Below are 17,164 nucleotides of genomic sequence, written 5' to 3' on the forward strand. Positions count from 1 at the left end.
CGCCGTGTTGTGAATGACAAAGACTGCGATTATTCATTTATATGTTCGCTGTACGGTCGTAATTTTATAGCGAAATGAAAGTTGAACTCCGATGCGCCTCGTAGATCGATAATCAAAGTAAACAAGGACAGATGGACGATTCACTTTACGCAGACCGAAACTAGCAATAACGCCTCAATGCCTTGGATAAACCCTGACAATCATCCGGCGACGTACACGACAAAGACATATAAAATGATACTCTAGCTTCAGCCCGCGTGACACGAGTAAAACTCAATCATAAACGCGATCGCAATCTCGGCCGAATACAATCTCTCGCGCATCGTAGAAAGACACACTCTCGTTAATGCCTTTAATTGACGGTCACCAGCGCACATATTTGCAGATTAGATCGGCGACGCGCGCAAGCAGGGAAAGAAGCCTCGGAGATTGCGGGGATGCGAGACGCGACACATAGCGTCGAGGGGGTGGCCGGCCGACGAACGAAAACCAGACGCACTCGGGTTATACAGCTGACTGTCGAGGTCACGTGCGCGGCCCTTTCCAAATAAATGCGCGAGACTTTTCTTTCTCACTTTCCTATGAACACATTCGAAGAGGAGAGGGAACAGCTATACGTGTACGGCTTTTCATTTAGCGAGGGTCGAAAAAGGGTCGGGGCGGCGCGTTTAACGACACACATCGACTGCGTGCAGGATTCCCAATGTCACACTATCGCTATCTGGCTCTTTATTACGCAGAGGGTCGCTCACTCGCTACTCGCACGCGCCTTTTTCGTTCGCTGGTGCATCGGCAGAGTTTACTCGGGATTTTCGGTTTATTTTTCTAGCGATTTTATAACGTTTGTGTTTTCTCGCACGAGAAAATCGCCGTGCGTTATATTGACACGCTTTGTGCGGGCTTTTGACTTTTGTTATTATCATGAATAATCCAGTGATCCGAGCGTCGATTCTCGAACGAAGAAGAAAGAAGGTCGAATAAATGCTCGTTATAATTTCATGGACCACATGAAATGATGAACTTTGAAGAAAGCCACTGCCTCACGGAAGCTCTTAAGACGAAGGTACTGAAAAAGAGAATCCTCTCGAACATCAGCGCGAATAAATACAAATAAGAAAGAAATTCCTCGCGGCGGGCGTCTCTTTCTTGGCAAATAAAAAGAAGCAGCGGCGGAAATACACAAGCTGCACGGAGAGAGAGATAGAACGGAGGCTCTCGGCCCGTATTTGCTTATGGGAGAGGAAACTGAAAGCGAGCGCTTGCACCGGCATCCGAGTGCAGCCGCACGAGAACGCGTTTCTCTCTCTCTCTCTCTCATGCTATGAAATTAGCAAACTTTCGACTCTCGGTTCGAACTTGCGCGTGGGCGAGGAAAAACAGGCGAGCGAGAGAGACACAACTTTTTCCTCTTCCTCGGGAAACGTGAACAACTTCGGGCATTTCCTGCGCTCTGTACAGAGGAGGGCGAGTCAAAAGGCAAAGTTTGCCAGCGGCCACCGCTTGCCGATGCTCTGTACTTTTTTACAAACGCCCGCGCGCGAGTGATCCTTTCGTTAATTTATATAGCGAAATGGTGGCATATAATTAATTAGTAATCAAAATGGAGGACTCGCGCAAAAAACAACTCGACCAATCACGGATGTAAAGACTCGAAAACTTTCTAGCGAGGCAACTTTGATCGACGCGTGTCTCCTAATTTTTTATTTCTGCACACGTGCGCTTGAGGTTGATTTCACTGGTTAAACGTCAACGAAGCAGCGTGACGGACGATTTTCGTCCAAGTTATATTGGCCTCGAAACGACTCGTTCGTCAAAGAGATCCGTCTTACTCTTGCATTTGCGAGCATCGAGGACTTCGCCCGACCTCTCGCGTCTACATGACTGTACAGCATCGCAGCGGCAAATCCGCTTTGGAAGGTGACAACATCTCCCCGCCGAGAGAGATGTTCCCTCGGTATAGGTGGGCTACTGGCTAATCCGTAAGTGTCCCCCTATCACACTCTCTGATGCCGCGTATACCTGTATATGGGTATACGTGTAGCTTCGATGGTGCTGCAGCGTTATCTCGAATTATCACCGTCGATGCGACACCGGCATTTCGTCTCGCGCGCGCGAATTTCCCACTAATCGGCCGCGCGCAAAATGGCCGACTATAAAATTACGTAGCGAGGCGCACTTATTTTAATGCCAAAATAATGAAGCGCGAGGCCGTTTGCGGCGTAATTGCCCGGCGCTGCTGATGCTGCCGCCGGATCAACGTAATTCGAGCTGATGATGATGAGCGCGACGGCGGCGCATTTTGCATGACGCTGCGCGTTTATTGTCGCTTTTTTGTTCCAGCTTCTCGCGAAATGCGGCTAGCTGTCGACTCTGCGAGTAATTGCCGCGCTTACGGGTGTTGTCGCGTATAAATTCGCAAGGCGATCAGTCGGCGCGATAATAATTTTAATTGATAAGAGGTGATCAGTGATCGCCCTCTGTGACGCTTGACTGTCTAGTTAAGGACTTTTTGCCTGCTTTGCAAACTGGTATTTTCGCGACGTTATAAGCTGCTATCGATAGTCTTAGTGCCGTCATAAATAATTTCTGGAATAATTAATTTTATTTTCAACTGATAAAATCCGCAGGCACGCGAAGCTTTTACGAGTTTACCATATTATCTAGAAAATAAAACGCGATACATATTAATATTAACTGCGTGATTAAATTTTTATTATTTTATCAAACTAAACCGCCGCTTCGCTTCCTGCTCGAATGAAAAATCACGCGCGCCGGTGTCGAAAAATCATTCCGCTATAAAATCGTCACCGCAGCCCACACGCGTCCCTGAAGCCCGAAGAGCATGAGGCCAAGAGCTAAGTCCGGGGGTCAAGTAGCAAAACAGCCTGCACCAACGCCTCGCGCGCCGCGCAGGAAGGAAGTCATGCGGCGTAGAGTCGGCTACTCGAGCCGGCGCTCGCAGCGTGGGGCTATCGAGTTTGCGGTGCGCGTGCAACTGGATCCGGAAGACTCTCGCACCGCTGCTTCCCTTTCCTTTCCTCGATCCTCGCTTCTATAAGTATAATGCTCGCACTCTCAGCTCCGAAGATTTCCCCGGACGCTCGTTGCTGCCCCCGCTGCGTGGCGAGTCATTTTTTTTCTTTCGAGCTCTCTCTCTCTCTCTCTCTCTCTCTCTCTCTCTCTCTCGCCTGTATGAAATGAAAACAAATAGACGAACCGCGGGTAAATACAGATGGCGAGCTTCTGCGCGCGCGCGGCTGACGAGATGGCTTTTTCGGAAATGAGCGCGCGAGCTAGCAGGAGATCGTTATTTGCAGAGATCTGATTCGATCTGCTCGCGCATTGGGATTGATCGTTTTTTATCGCATCGTACGCCGAGTCGTCGCGGAGGATCGTAAGTGCAAACGGAGGATTATTCTCGGTACTCACACGACAGCGGGGCGGTTAGAGCATCGTGAATGAGCGATCGCCTCGTTACCTCGCGAAATCGGCTCGGTCATAATCACGTCCTTATTACAGCGATTCCGACGTCCATCAACCGATCCCCACAATAGGTACGCGTATAAACAGCGACGAGCCACATGCGCGGAGAAAGTGAACTGCGTCGTCCGGTCGCTGTACTCACCACACCTAGTTTTCCGTCTCTGGCCGATCAATCACGCGTGCTGGGATATCGGCGCTGTCCGATATGTAGGTACGATAATAGCCGCGCCCCGAGACGAGGACGACGACGCCGCGGAGCGAAAGGATGAAAAGGAGGAGGGACACATACGGTAGCTAAATAATCCCGAGTCACGAGCCACAACCGCGTTCGTATATAATAGAGTCCCTTATCAAGCGGCTTTGGCCGAAGCGACATGCGATCCTCGACCCAGTCGTAAACTGCGCCCGGCGTTGATTCGCTCTTTTGGCTATATTGGCTTTTGCTCTTGTCTCTCTCTCTCTCTCTCTCTCTCTCTCTCTCTCTCTCTCTCTCTCTCTCTCTCTCTCTCTCTCTCTCTCTCTCTCTCTCTTTCTTTCCGAGTCGTGCACAGGGCGCGATTCGTACGCTCGTTCGTTTGTCCTCTCCTTTCGATCCGCGCAGGTTCTTTCTTTCTTTCTGTGTCTGGCCTCTGTTTTGTCGCTTTGTTTTTCGCCGCTGGGAGGCGGCGTGTGCGGATTCTGTTGCGCCTTGTTCCCTGTATAGCTCTATGCTCGCGCTGTTCGAGAGAGTATATTGCGTCTCGCCGCACTGGCCAAAGCCTTTCTTTATAGCTGCGACTCTATCCGCACGCTAGGCGCCCTGATCAATAGCCTTTTGATTTGTGCATCACTTTTTCTCTCTCTCTCTCTCTCTCTCTCTCTCTTTCTCTCTCTCTCTCTCTCTCTCTCCCGAAGCACTTTTTAGAGAAACTGGACATTGCGCGCTCTAGCGCGAGTTTTACTCTTCGGAATTCATTATATGTACGCCATTTTCGAGGCAGCGCCGTTATTTACGGCTTTCCCATCGAAAATCATAAAATCCTCGCTCTCCAATCCCTTTGCCTTTCGCGCACTCGGCAATAAATAAAGACACGCGTATACTCCCTTTATGTCGGCTTTTTTTACTCATTACATTCTTCCACAGCGCCGTAAGCTTGTGTTTTTTTCTGCGCCCTCCGCAGACTCGCTCGCGCGCGCTCGCAAAAATATCGACAGTGTAAAATTCAATGGCTAGATTTACGGCGCTCGTAAGTCAGGGGACGCGCTCGCCCCGCGATGACGTCACGTCGTCGTAGTCGCAGTCACGACGAAAAGCGCGTCACGCCATTTTTCTAGCATTTTTTTTTTCTATTCATTTTATGGTGGCTGAGCGCCGGGTAATAAATGGCGAAATTAATTGCTTCGGCGCGACGTTTGATCGCCAGTGCTGCTGCTGCTGCCGGGGATACTCGTAGCGCGACTTTAATTACTTTTTGGGGCAGGGCTTTGGGCGTATATAAAAGAAGAAAAATCGGCCGCGCCGGGCTTTTTTTTATAGTTTTGATCCGAGTCGGTTTTTGTTGGCGCGTTTTAACGATCCATCATTGCGATTGAGCTCTGTATTATATTTTTGTATATCACATGTATAACGTTGTGTGTATATATACGTAGACACGTATGGTAAACTCAAACGGTCTGTTGATGACCAAACCGAACTTTTTTTCCTTCGATAAAGGTTGTTTTAGCTGTATAAAGCTACCACGGGCGATTTTTTTTTTTATTTATTTGAAAAGCCAAAAAGCGTTATACACGCACACGAACGTTTTTTTATTAATATGATTGCATCGACTAACCGTGTTTTTTTTACCCGCATTGTAGTTGCACGAGTCGATTCTTAGAAAATGGGATAGAAAATCAATCGAAACACACAAAAGCATTTATGTTACTGTATCTGCAGCACGATTGAGATCTTGACTTTCACGCGCACGGAATATTGAAATCCGAAAATTTTCTATGGATTTGCGCTCGCATTCGCTTTTTCCAAAAAAGAGTGCGAGCTGCGAACATGAGGCGAGCAAGCGAGAAACTTCTTGCATATCCTCTCTCTCTCTATCTCTCTCTCTATCTCTCTCTCTCTCTCTCTCTCTCTCTCTCTCTCTCTCTCTCTCTCTCTCTCTCTCTCTTTCGCTTGCCAATGCCTGTTTATACTGCGTCACTTGGCAATGCATAGAATTTTTATCGGCTTCTTGATTCAAACTTTTGTCGAGCGAAATTCTGACAAATATAGATTTTTCGTCGTTGCGTAGGAAACAGGTCAGTAATAAAAGCTTCGCTGTATTGATGTTGCAATCGCCTTATGTAATCAAATCTTGCAACTGTCAGATGTCTCTTCAAAAATCGTTTTTAAGTTCCCTAAGACATCCATTGCAAATTCGTTCATTTCCAATACTTTAAGAAGTTAAGAATTAATATAGCAACTCGTTATAATAAGTCGCAAGAACATGTTTTATGAAAATTCAGCGCGAGCGGAATATTGTTTTCTCAAGGAGCAAACTTTAAATCGGAGCAATTTCTTTCTGCGCCTTGCCGAAAGTATAAGCATCGTGTTTTAGAAAATACGTTGCAGCTCTCACAAATTTGCATCATTAAAAACAGCGCAATAATTGCGTTGTCCGAATAAAGTATTTAAAAACTTCGGTATATTATATATAGCGGCAGTGTCATTTCATCGTTATGCGCAAACTTTGGGGCTGCGCTAGCTCGCCTCAAACGCCGCACAGCAGAGAAGAGGTCGCGCAGCGCATGCTCGGCGAATTAAAAAGTCCTCCATATTCATTCGGCGAATAATAACAATTTTATTCGGCCCGGGAAAAAATCCCGCCCTCCAACTTTGCGACGTAAAGTTTCAAGGACGCACTCCGACTCGTGCATACAGCTATACCTACAACATGTGTATATATGGGGCGTGTAGGTGTAACGAGATAAAGGCAAAGAGCCCGTGGGAATCGCCGCGCAAGAAAGTCCGCCGAGCTTCCGCTCACTGAGTGTGTGTATATACATTGGTTGCGGGAGTGGGAGAGAGGGAAGCGCGGTGCGTATAGGAAGGAAAAGGAGAGCCGAAGTAATTGCCTATTAAATCGCGGCCGCGCTTGCGCTGCGGCGAAGATCGGCTACTCGGCTGCTGTTGCCCTCGTTGGGTGCTTTCGATGCATCTACGCAAACGACTCAATTAATTAAGTGTCTCGCATCTCGCTCTTGCCTTCTTCCATCTCGAGAGCGACTGCAGAGATATGGGTCTTTCAGAGCGGCCGAGGCTGGAACTTCGGCTTGGCTTGCACTTGAAGCTTTGCGTGTCACGACGACAATGCATTTACATATCTCTTCTCATTACTCGATGGAATTAGATCAGCAACAAGTTGCAGAATAGACAAACGCCGCCGCGTCGTTATAGGCTCGCATACATGTCGACTCCTGAAAAGTTGGAGCCGACTCGTCGTCGCATCGGATGAAGATAAAAACTTTTGTCACGACGAGGAGGCGGAGACCGACGCCAAGTGCAATAATTTATACAATTAGCCAAGCACAGCAGCGCACGCGTGTACCGCGCGTATCTCGTCGCATCGTAAACGCAAGGTGCACGCGCGCACCTCCAGATACATCTTAGGCGGTTTCGTTTCTTCCTCTTTTTCCGCCTGCAGCTCTCTCCTCTGGTCCCCTCTCGGAATATTCATGGGCGTGTTGCAGAGATGAATATGCGAAGCTATCGATGGTTTAATTAATACATCCGGCGCGAGGTTTTACCGCTGCGGAGTTGTCGTTTAAAAAGGTGGATGACGAAATTTTTCTCACTTATTATCGGCTATTCGCTTTGAAAAACAAGATCGAATCGCGAGAGATACACTAGAGACGATTGGGCGGGCGATAGCTCGCTACGTGCGCAGGATTAAAGCAAAACAGAAACAGAAAGTAATAATAATGAAAAGCTCATTTCCCGGCACAACAACGAAACTCTCTTCTAGTTGTAAATTGGATCATGCTAGAGCCGGCGCATCGCGCCTCCGTTACAATCGATCGGCCATATCCTCGAGCGAAAAGCCAGCTAATTTGGCGCGCACGCGAGAACCGAACGTCGCGCGTCGTCGTTCATGCAGCCGATATGTATACACACAGTCGCGCTCAGGAGTGGAGCGAAACTCGAAAATCGATCGTGTGTGCGGGTTCATTGTCTTGATTTATGTTCGTACATATATACTCGCCGTGCAGTGCGCGCGCGCTCCGCTGTTGTAATAAGCGCCGCTGGGCACTGGCTGACTATTAGTACCGATATGTGTTATATATGCGAATGAGTTTGACCCGTTTCGCGATCGTGCCACCGCGTTGGCCTTATTTGAGCATTAAACTATTACGTTGCTTGCACACACCTATATATAATATGATTTTACTGATCGTTTTCTTTTTGTCTCCTTGCAGGTGCGTACGCTACAATGCTTTCCGGAATTCCGCAGTCGACCAGTAAGTAAACGAATGTGTCTCTCATTGTCGCGATTTCATTACCTCTTTTCAGCTCGTACGCTATGCACGCGGTAATACTCTCGTCGAGCTCTTTATCAATGCCTGAACACTCCCACCGGGGCGTAAATAACGCGTTTACGAGCATCTCAATTATGATATTTACTGTCCGTACACGCACGTTTTAATCCGCCCCACAGGGCGATATACTCACCCCCGTCAGCGATACTCGCACGAAAATAGGGCGGAAACTGTGTGCGCGCGCGCGCGAGCGCTCCTTAATTAAGGATCCGGCGGCGCGTCGATACAACGAAGTTCCGAAAACTCGGGCCTCTTAATAGAAACAAACACGCGAAAAGCAATCCCCCGCAGCAATTCGATGACCCCACGGTCAGGGGGATGGAAAAATGCGAGCGAGCGTGGGTGGGTGTATCTGTCGGATGCTCTCTGTAAATTATCCGGAAACGTCTTAATTCCGAGTGTCATCTTTCTTTTTCTCCCCCCCCCCCCCCCCAACGACTCTCTCTTTCTCTCTGCGTATATAGGAGACGTAGAGATAAGACTGGCGCCTGAGGATTATTTCTGTCGGCGCGTCTGCTGCGGCTGTTGAGTTTACGACGCGGGGGAGCCGCTTGATAGATTTTGCCGCTTCTTCGCCGGTATATCCTTCCTACGAGTTACTCAATTTCGAGCTGTTTAATTAACGATACTGTATTTAATACGGGTTTCGACGACCTATGTTTTCAAACTTTTCTCCATCACAACTTTGAATTTATGATCGAGTGTGTACATCAAGCAGGCGAGCTCTTAATTATTCCGTCCGACCCCCGATACACAGCCGATACTCTACAGTGTTTACGACGCCCCCTCCACCACCTCAAAATCCACCCTCGCGTAAAAGCTGCCTGAAAAAAGCTGGCACAGCCCCCACTTTAATAATCGAGCCCGCAATGAAAACGAAAGCTCTCTTTCTCTCTCTCTCTCTCTCTCACTCTCACTCTCGCCTTGAAGCGTGATTTTAGTGCCGCGCGGTTAACGTTGATTGGATACCTTTTTTCTCTCCGTGAATTTCCTTCCTTCTCTACGGGCCTGTCTTTTTGCCCCTGCACGCGGCTCTAGCGCGCTGGCTCTGCGCGAAATTAAGGTGGATTTATGGCCGGCGACGTTATTTCGTGTTTAACGCCGGTAAATTGACGCCGGCCGAGGGAGAGGTTGCTGCTGCTTTAGCCCAGAGTTTACAGCCCGAAGATTTACTCGATGCTGCAGTGCAGCGACGAGCGACCGCCCACGCGATACTGCTGCCGGTCCATTGCCGCTTTTCGAGGCAAATGTAGATGAGGGTGTTTTTGGGAAAATATGTGGCCTTTGGTGGTTGGTTTTTGGGGGTATATACTGTGGGCTGCGTGAACTTTGGTTGGAGCTTCGCTTGCTCCAGGTTAATTAGATCAAGACTGCTGGTCTATCTTCTTTTTCTCAATATTTTATTTTGAATACATTTTTTCATACGTAATATAGCTTGAATGAAATTGTCTTGCTCGATCGTCAGCTTTGACAGTTCCGTTATCATTTCGTTGCTTTATTTGATTTTCATTCTTGACTATAAAGTAATTTAATCTCCGCGTTTTCAATATTGAACGATATCGAGTTTTAGTTTAAATTTGTAATCCAATCGTTGCGAATCGAGGCGAGAGTAATCAGATTACGATTCCATTACGAGATCCGTCTCGAGTATCTATAGTTTTCAGATCTGGATTCAACTCACAACTCGGTCCGAAATAAATTCGCTCATAAACAAGCTCGCAATAATCCGCCCCGTCAGCCATCATCTGAATTCCGAGCGAAATCCTCGAGCGCAGGTATCGCACCCCGGGAAAAAAAGTTCTGCACACATATCCACGATTGTCGCACGTGTCCCGGTACTTCCTCCTCCTCCTCCCGCTCTAATCTTCCAATATAGATAAAAATTTCAGTCCGCTTAACCCAGTTGTCAAACGATTCTCCGAATCCAGCCACACCGCCTTCGCTATCCCCGTCCCTCCCGGAGTTTCCGCTTTTCTCTCTATTTTAGCGCGACTAGCGCCGGGGAATCCGACGAGAAATCCGAGATATAAAATAACCCAACCCCCGACTCAACCCTGGAACGGAGAAAGAAGCATCAGCAGACGCGCGGACTTGGGTGAGATCGACTTGCTCGGCGTAATTACCGGCCACGAATCCGGATTTAAAGTTTCGAGAGAAAGAGGAAGAAGTAGAAGCCAGAATATAACCGCGGGTAATGAATTAATTAATTTATTAGGATAAAAGTCGAGGGAATACTCCTGGGCTTTCTATAAAAATATATACCCGGAACTCTCGGTTTCGCACCGTATCAGACTGTCAGTATCAATTGCGCTGCAATCTTCCCGAAAATAATTTGTTCTGATTCTCCAATCTGATGGCCGGATGAGGGAATGATTAATTGTTTAATTTTTCATAAATCAGCCTCGCGCGGGCGCGATGAATACACCCATCATTTATCACTAATGAATGCTCGCACGCGCAATCGTACACGGCGCCACACAAGCGAGCCGTCCCTCGCGCGTCGTTACCATAATCAAACTTCAAAACTCCCGCGCTCCCAGCACAAAAGTTTGGCGCGCCACCTTATTCAACCGATGCCCGCGCGCCTGTCCCTTCAAAACCCCCCGTATACGGTCAGCCTAAAAATCCGCGGCGACGCTCAATGTTCACTCGTCAGGGTTGCCAGCTTACGCGCGCGTTAATTATGCCAGCGAGCGGTACACACGACGACGAAACGCAATTAGCCGCGAGGTCAGCTTAAGGAGCGACAAAGTTTGCCAACAACGCGAAGGAGAGAGAGAGAGGGAGGGAAGGAGTTGGGAGAGAGATTGAGCTCACGGGTATACGTGGCGTATAGAGCTGCACGCAGGCGGCTCTCTGTCGTCCTGCGATCTTCCGCTCGAGAGGCTTGCTCCGGGCGACGATAAAGCCGAGTAGCCGTACTCCGACTTGAGCTGCAGCCGGTCAGCTCCTCGACGTTCCACCACCTATACTGTCTCCGACTGTGCGCGTAAGCTCGCGGCGTGTGTGTATCTTGGGTGAGACGACAGCCGAAAATCATGCCCTGTAAGCGACAAAGGGGTGAACACTGGCCGCTGTGATAATTATACCGTTGCTGCGGCGGTGACGATGATTTTTCAGCTATGCTCCCCTTTGCAAGAACGATTCGCGGAACTCGTACGACATAGATCACTCGCGTTTTGACGGTTGAGCAAAAAGTCGCTTCTCACGAAAGAGCCGCATTCATCACTTGGAACGAGATGAGCGGAGCGAATTTTCGCCGCTTCTAAACGAGCGGCTCTCCAAAATGCCCGTCGACTACATGACTCTCCCGTTAATCACGAAGTAGCAGGCTCGCAATCAAGCCTAAACACAGCGAACACGTGTACACACAGCGCAGTGCATTCGGCCGGTATAGCTACTGCTGCTGCCGCTGCTGCTGCAACAATGAACACCACCGAGCCCGCAACGTTGCTTCGAACAAACGAATGCTGCGCGTGTGTACGTACGTACACACGTAGGCATGGAGAAAATACGGGCGGTCGAGGTTGCAGCACTTCGGATCGGCGGATGATTACGAGGCAATAAATCCTGGCCCGCAGCGGAGTGAGAGAGAGAGAGAGAGAGAGAGAGAGAGAGAGAGAGAGAGAGAGAGAGAACGCGAGTTCGGCGGTGGTCTACGGCATCAGAGTCCGACCATACTCGTGCCCAGTCCGCGTCTCTGCAATTACGCGGCGACTTCTGCTGCTGCTGCCGCCGCCGCCGCGTCCGTTTTATGGTAGTCAGTAGGGTTAGCCGAATTATGACGGATGTAGGGGGAGAGACAGAAGTTCAGCTTTGTTCGGCTGAGAGATATTGCTGATACGCAGCTGCCAGAAATCGTAAACGCGTACTGATAAGCGATAGGCATCGGTTATCGACAGCTTTGTTTCCGATGACACGCAAAGAAGGTCAAGTGCGGGAGTCAAGGTGAGATCGACTGGTGGAGATACTTTGGTTATATTCTCTTTAGATTAAGCAGCAGCGTGCATTACTTGCAAAAATGCTGCTTATCGAGGAGCGAGTGCGTTTTAATTGCTATCGAATCGTCGAAAGGAAGAGTATTAACATTCCCAGACGATGGAGAACAGCCTGCGTCGTACGCGCGAAGGTCACTCGCTCGAAGACACGAATTTTCTATCCATTAATCATTTTGCGTTTGATTGTATTTTAATGCGCTCTGCTTTTTTCTCGCTCTCGAGAGGGACCCTTTCGCGAAACAAATGGATTCTCGATGGGTTTGCTTCGCTACCTCTCGACTCAATCAAAAACAAACCGACGGACCGACTTATAACAGTCTACTTGAAAGCCCGCTATTATCAAGAGTCGGCGCGGAAAGCGAAACGTGAATTATGTACTCGGCTGACCTTGACTGACGCTTTTTTCGCGTTTGTTTTAGCCCGCGGCAAAAACGGGCGAACACCGAATCTCTCCCCGTTATTTATAATAAACAGCTGGCTCAGCAATAACCAAACTACAGGATTCGCCCCATCGGCCTTTAAAACAACTCCGTTGCGAAGATACGCGCTACTTTGAAATTCGCTAAATTTCGTCATTAAACCGTGACAGCCCACAACTGTCAAGTCATGGCGCATCTGCGCAACACCCGCAAACTTTCACGCGCGCACACCCCCTCATCAAACTCAATAGCCATGTAAACGCATATCGGATATCGTGCGTGCGACGAAGAACCGCCCTCGAAATCCCGGAAAGCAAAACTGTACGAGCCACCCAGTGTTTTCCAAAAACCGGGCATTATTCCCGCACTAATTTCAAGCGGAATATGTATATTGTATATACGTGTATACGTGTGCGACGAATCGCCCCTGCATATGCGGGTATCGGCCTGCAAGCAGGGACAGACGGCGCAGCTCGAGGTGTGTCGCGCAGGGGTTGGACTCGTCCATCTGTCCCTCGAGAGAGTGTGCCGCCGTTGGTCACCGACTGTCCAAGTGTCCGTGATGTGCTCAGCAGCGAATTAATCCTTGCTTCGAACTACTCGACAATGAGAGTGAAGATTATAGATGCATCCATTCGTTCGGTATTTACGAGCATTTTGTTGTGTGATTGCCTTTTAATTCTGTCCGTTTCAACGAATGATATCCGTGAGAAGACCGAAGCCTAAATTTTGTCCCTACGAAAACTGTAATAACGATTCGCTTAAAATCGGGAGATATCGAATAAATGAAGCTGCAAACTCACGAGACGTGCTCGTAAAGCAGCGCCGCCTCCGCCGAAATTCTCCTACAACGCAAGCACACCTATACGAGTATCCTGCCTAAATAGTGAAAGCGGCTGGAGAGAGAGAGAGAGAGAGAGAGAGAGAGAGAGAGAGAGAGAGAGAGAGAGAGAGAGCAAGGGTCGTATCGTAGAAAAGGGTCGTCGCTCTCTCTCCACATCGTCGTCGTCCGGCTGAGCGGTTCTCGCAGTGAGCAGTAAAAGGGGCGTAGGAGCGAGAGCAGAGAGCGCATTGTGCGTGTAATCACGTTAACCGGCCAAAGTCCAGGCGGCCGCCGCACTCTCTGATTCGACCGGCGCTGCTGCTGCTTTCCTCCTCCTCACCAGGGACCCCCACGTACGCCGAGAGATCCAACCCTAATTTGAATACGGGATTTCACAGTCCCCCGCGTCGCGTTGTCGCTTCGAGAGAGATAACTGCTGGATGCGAGAAATCAATTTATATTCCCTTTTGAGGTAAAGGCGCTCTGCGCTATCGACTGGACAACGAGAGAGGAGTAGCGGCGTATATTGATGTTTACCTTGGAAAGAGGCACACGAGATATTTTTGAAATGCATTATCGCGTATCATCGTGAAGCGAGTATTTTTAGATAGTAGGTAAATTGAATTGTTGCACAGTATAACGCGATCGAATTCCTCGCAAATTAGATCACGCCGGGAGGCACTACACTAACATCATTATCGCGTCGTCTCTTCAGTAAAGCATAACTTTTTGTCACTCGCGATGGTATATTTTCAGTTGTCAGCGAGCGTCGGTGAACGGAGGAAGGTGGCGTTGAAAATTGGTAAAACGGCTTGTTTATTGAAGCTTTTTTTTTAAAAAAGCTATAAAAAGATCTCGCATTCTGTGGTTCAAAGAATTTCAGGGGGATGCTTTATAAATGACATCATCAACAACGCCTTTTCAGACAAAGCGAAAAGCGATCATCAAGAATTCGAGAGCGGATGTCGGTCCGTGAAAGGGATCATCACAAACCCATTATCAGCTAGCAATATAATCACACGGCCGAAATTCCGAAAATTTCATTCGCCCCTGACGCATCCCCGTCTCAAAGCCATATACACACCGCGCGTCGAATCGAGAAGCCATTAATTCGAAAACAATAAAATTAAAACGCCCTCTCGCCTATCCGCAGACGCAAACAGGACTCCCCCGTCCAAGGAAAAAATAAAGATAACCCCGACGAGGCTCGTGCGAATTAAAAAACAATCGAGTGATTAATGCGCGAGAGCGTCTCCGAAAACAGATACAGCAGGCGCGGGGTCCGAATTTTTCCGGGAGACCTTGAGAGACAGACACCGGCAGCGCGAGATGAATCATTATAAAGCGCACGCCTTCGTCGAAACGATGCAGCGCGGCGGCGTCTGCGCGTAATTTATCATTCGCTCGCTCGTGAGCGAACGACGGGCAAAATATCGCTTCCGGCATGGACGTGTATAATGATGGGAAAATATATAGAAGCGGCCGCGCGCCCGTGCGCCCCGTTTGATATGGGCTCCTCGCTGCGGCCAGCCGCGTTTTTCGATGAAGTGTTTTTCGTCGTCCATCTGGAATCCCGTAACGCGTGATTATCTGCACTGCGTGTGATAAATTGCGGGGACATACCGGCCGCCGAACATTTATCGTAGAGTTTCAGATAGGCTATGGTATTTGAAAATTCCAAACAGTTGGACCAACAAAGCGACACTGATTTTCAGCCATGCTCTTGTGCAACACCGGGCGATAATGATGAATGCACGAGAGAGACTACTATACCACCCCCGAACTGCAACAGAGAAATAAAAAGAGCACGAGCGAGAAAGAAAACGCGCCGCAACAGCCAATTACAGGCTAACGCGCGGCGGCCCTCTTCCCACGCCGGCAAAACAAAAGCTGCTCTCTCCCCATCGAGCTCTGCCGTTGCTGCTGCTGCCGCTGCTGTCCGTCCGTCCCTGAGGCATACCGATAAATCGAACATAGAGGAGCCGGGCACTACCTCTGTAAAATAAATTGACTCTCGCTCTGCGCTGTACCGAAAGGGTTTTAAAAACCCGAGCTGTGTACCTCTGTGTGCACTGCTGCTGCCGCTGCGATTACGAGAGCGCGAGTGCGGCTCATTTGTTTCCTCGCGTAAAATCCGATAGCCGCCGCCGCCACTGATGCAGTATCGCGCAGCGACTCGGCAAAAAACAGACGCTCCAGGACACGACTACGAGTGTCGAGTGTCACGCTTTTCCGAGGTCCCGCGGGCAACTGGAAACTGCCTCGGTTTATTCCAGCTTCTTGTTTCTCTGATAAAACAGGGCTGTTTTATCTGCGGGCCATGCAGATGATGCTAATTTTTTTGCATATCCAAAAGTTTCGTTGTGATTTTGTGAAAAGTGATTTGAAATCATTTTGAGTATATTAAGCTTTTGTCGTTCTTGAACTTGCTTCTCGTCTACCCAAGTGTACCTCCCACTCTTTCACTCTCCTCGCCTCGTCTCTTTCATTCGCCTCTGAATTATACCCGATTTCCTTCAGCCCTGTTGCACTGTCTGCCTTTCCCCTTTCGCGCAATTTTTTCCTGCCGCCCGCGCCGCCACGCACACAAACAATCCTCTTAACGGGTCTCATCTAATTACGCCCCCCCGTCTCTTATTTACCTTTAGCCCGTCGCTAATTTCGAGTCTTTCAAATTGAAGGAAATTCCGCGAGCCTGCTCGCTCGCTCCCCCATCGAGTTCAATATAAAACCCGGAAAGAAGGAAAACTGCGGAGGCGGCGAAAAAAGGCGAAGGGTTTCAACGGGGAGCGAGGGAAGAAAGTTCGAGTAGCGATGCACAATTCGTCGGTCGGCTCGTGAATATTTTCTTTGGCGCGTGAAATCCTAAAGAGGCCTCGTGCACTGACGAATATAATCAGGAGGGCGGGGGTAGCGAAGGCGGCCCTCAGGCAATTTATTAGAGTACTCGAAAGTCCCATCTAATTATGTAATTAACGAGGGCACGCAGTCTTGAGTTTAGGGCGCGCAGCAGCGTTCGGCTAATTAGCAAAAAGTTTGCGCCAATGCCGTGTCTTGAAGTGCTCTGTTGCTGCGCGGCTTCTCCGTGTGTTGCGCATTCCTCACTATGTAGTTGCGAAATTGTTCGTCGATGATTTCGAGCGCGAGCTCGATGCTACCGCTCGCGGCGAGTTTAGCTTGGCTCCTTCACGATAACCAATATTGCGTTTCCAATATTCTCGACGAGGCTCGCTCAGGACGCCAGGACGCTATATACTCGCTTATTTGCTACGCCGTTCGTGGTTTTTGGAGGAAAGTGAAGTTTCGAGGAGCGCGGCGCTAGTCCTCGAACTTGCCCGCGATATGCGGCGGGAATCGCCTTATCGACTCGCGAGGATCTCGGACTATTAGATTAGAAATGCGCATCCATCACCTCGTAAAATCCGTCAAAAAGATTCGAGCTATCGACTGTCTCGATCGGCGCATCGACATCGCTTGCGCTCGCGGTCCATTAAAAAAGTCACGAAAGATAAAAATATGCGCTTCTTAAATATCAAAGGTTCTCTGCCGAGGGACGAAACTTCGAAGCGAACACCGCGGACGGATCCCAAGATCGGGTCATTTAAAGGGGAAACAAGCGCCAAAATGAAGGTCGGAGAAGCCCGCAATAAATTTTGCCGGCGCTGCATCTGATCGGCCGTCGGAGTCGTCGCGGTCTAGATCTCGGAGTCCCCATACGACATCGGTGCCTCATCGTCACACCTACCCGGGGGTATAGATGCGAATCTTCGAGTCGGCTGAAACCACGACACATCCGCGAAGAATGAGACTAAATAATTTACTTTACGAGCGTGATGAATTATATTGCGCAATTGTCGAGAAACAATGAACCGGAGAGATCTACCCCGGCTGAC

At 49.1% G+C, this 17,164-nt stretch overlaps 1 protein-coding gene across 6 annotated transcripts in view; it reads left to right on the forward strand.

Moving 5' to 3' along the window:
• The window catches only part of LOC100121944 (teneurin-m), a 565,536-nt gene that overhangs the window by 199,302 nt on the left and 349,070 nt on the right, over positions 1–17,164 (forward strand). For 4 of the 6 annotated variants that reach the window (XM_032598389.1, XM_032598379.1, XM_032598390.1 and 1 more), the window contains one exon: positions 7,912–7,953. The exons of 1 other annotated variant lie outside the window; for it this stretch is intronic. The gene's annotated coding sequence lies outside the window, so the exon portion shown is untranslated. Of the gene's footprint in view, positions 1–7,911; positions 7,954–12,968; positions 12,972–17,164 lie in introns of all 6 variants that reach the window. One more of the 6 variants, XM_032598382.1, reaches the window with a different exon arrangement.

Source organism: Nasonia vitripennis, chromosome 1 (assembly GCF_009193385.2).
Source record: "Nasonia vitripennis strain AsymCx chromosome 1, Nvit_psr_1.1, whole genome shotgun sequence".
NCBI lineage: Eukaryota > Metazoa > Arthropoda > Insecta > Hymenoptera > Pteromalidae > Nasonia > Nasonia vitripennis.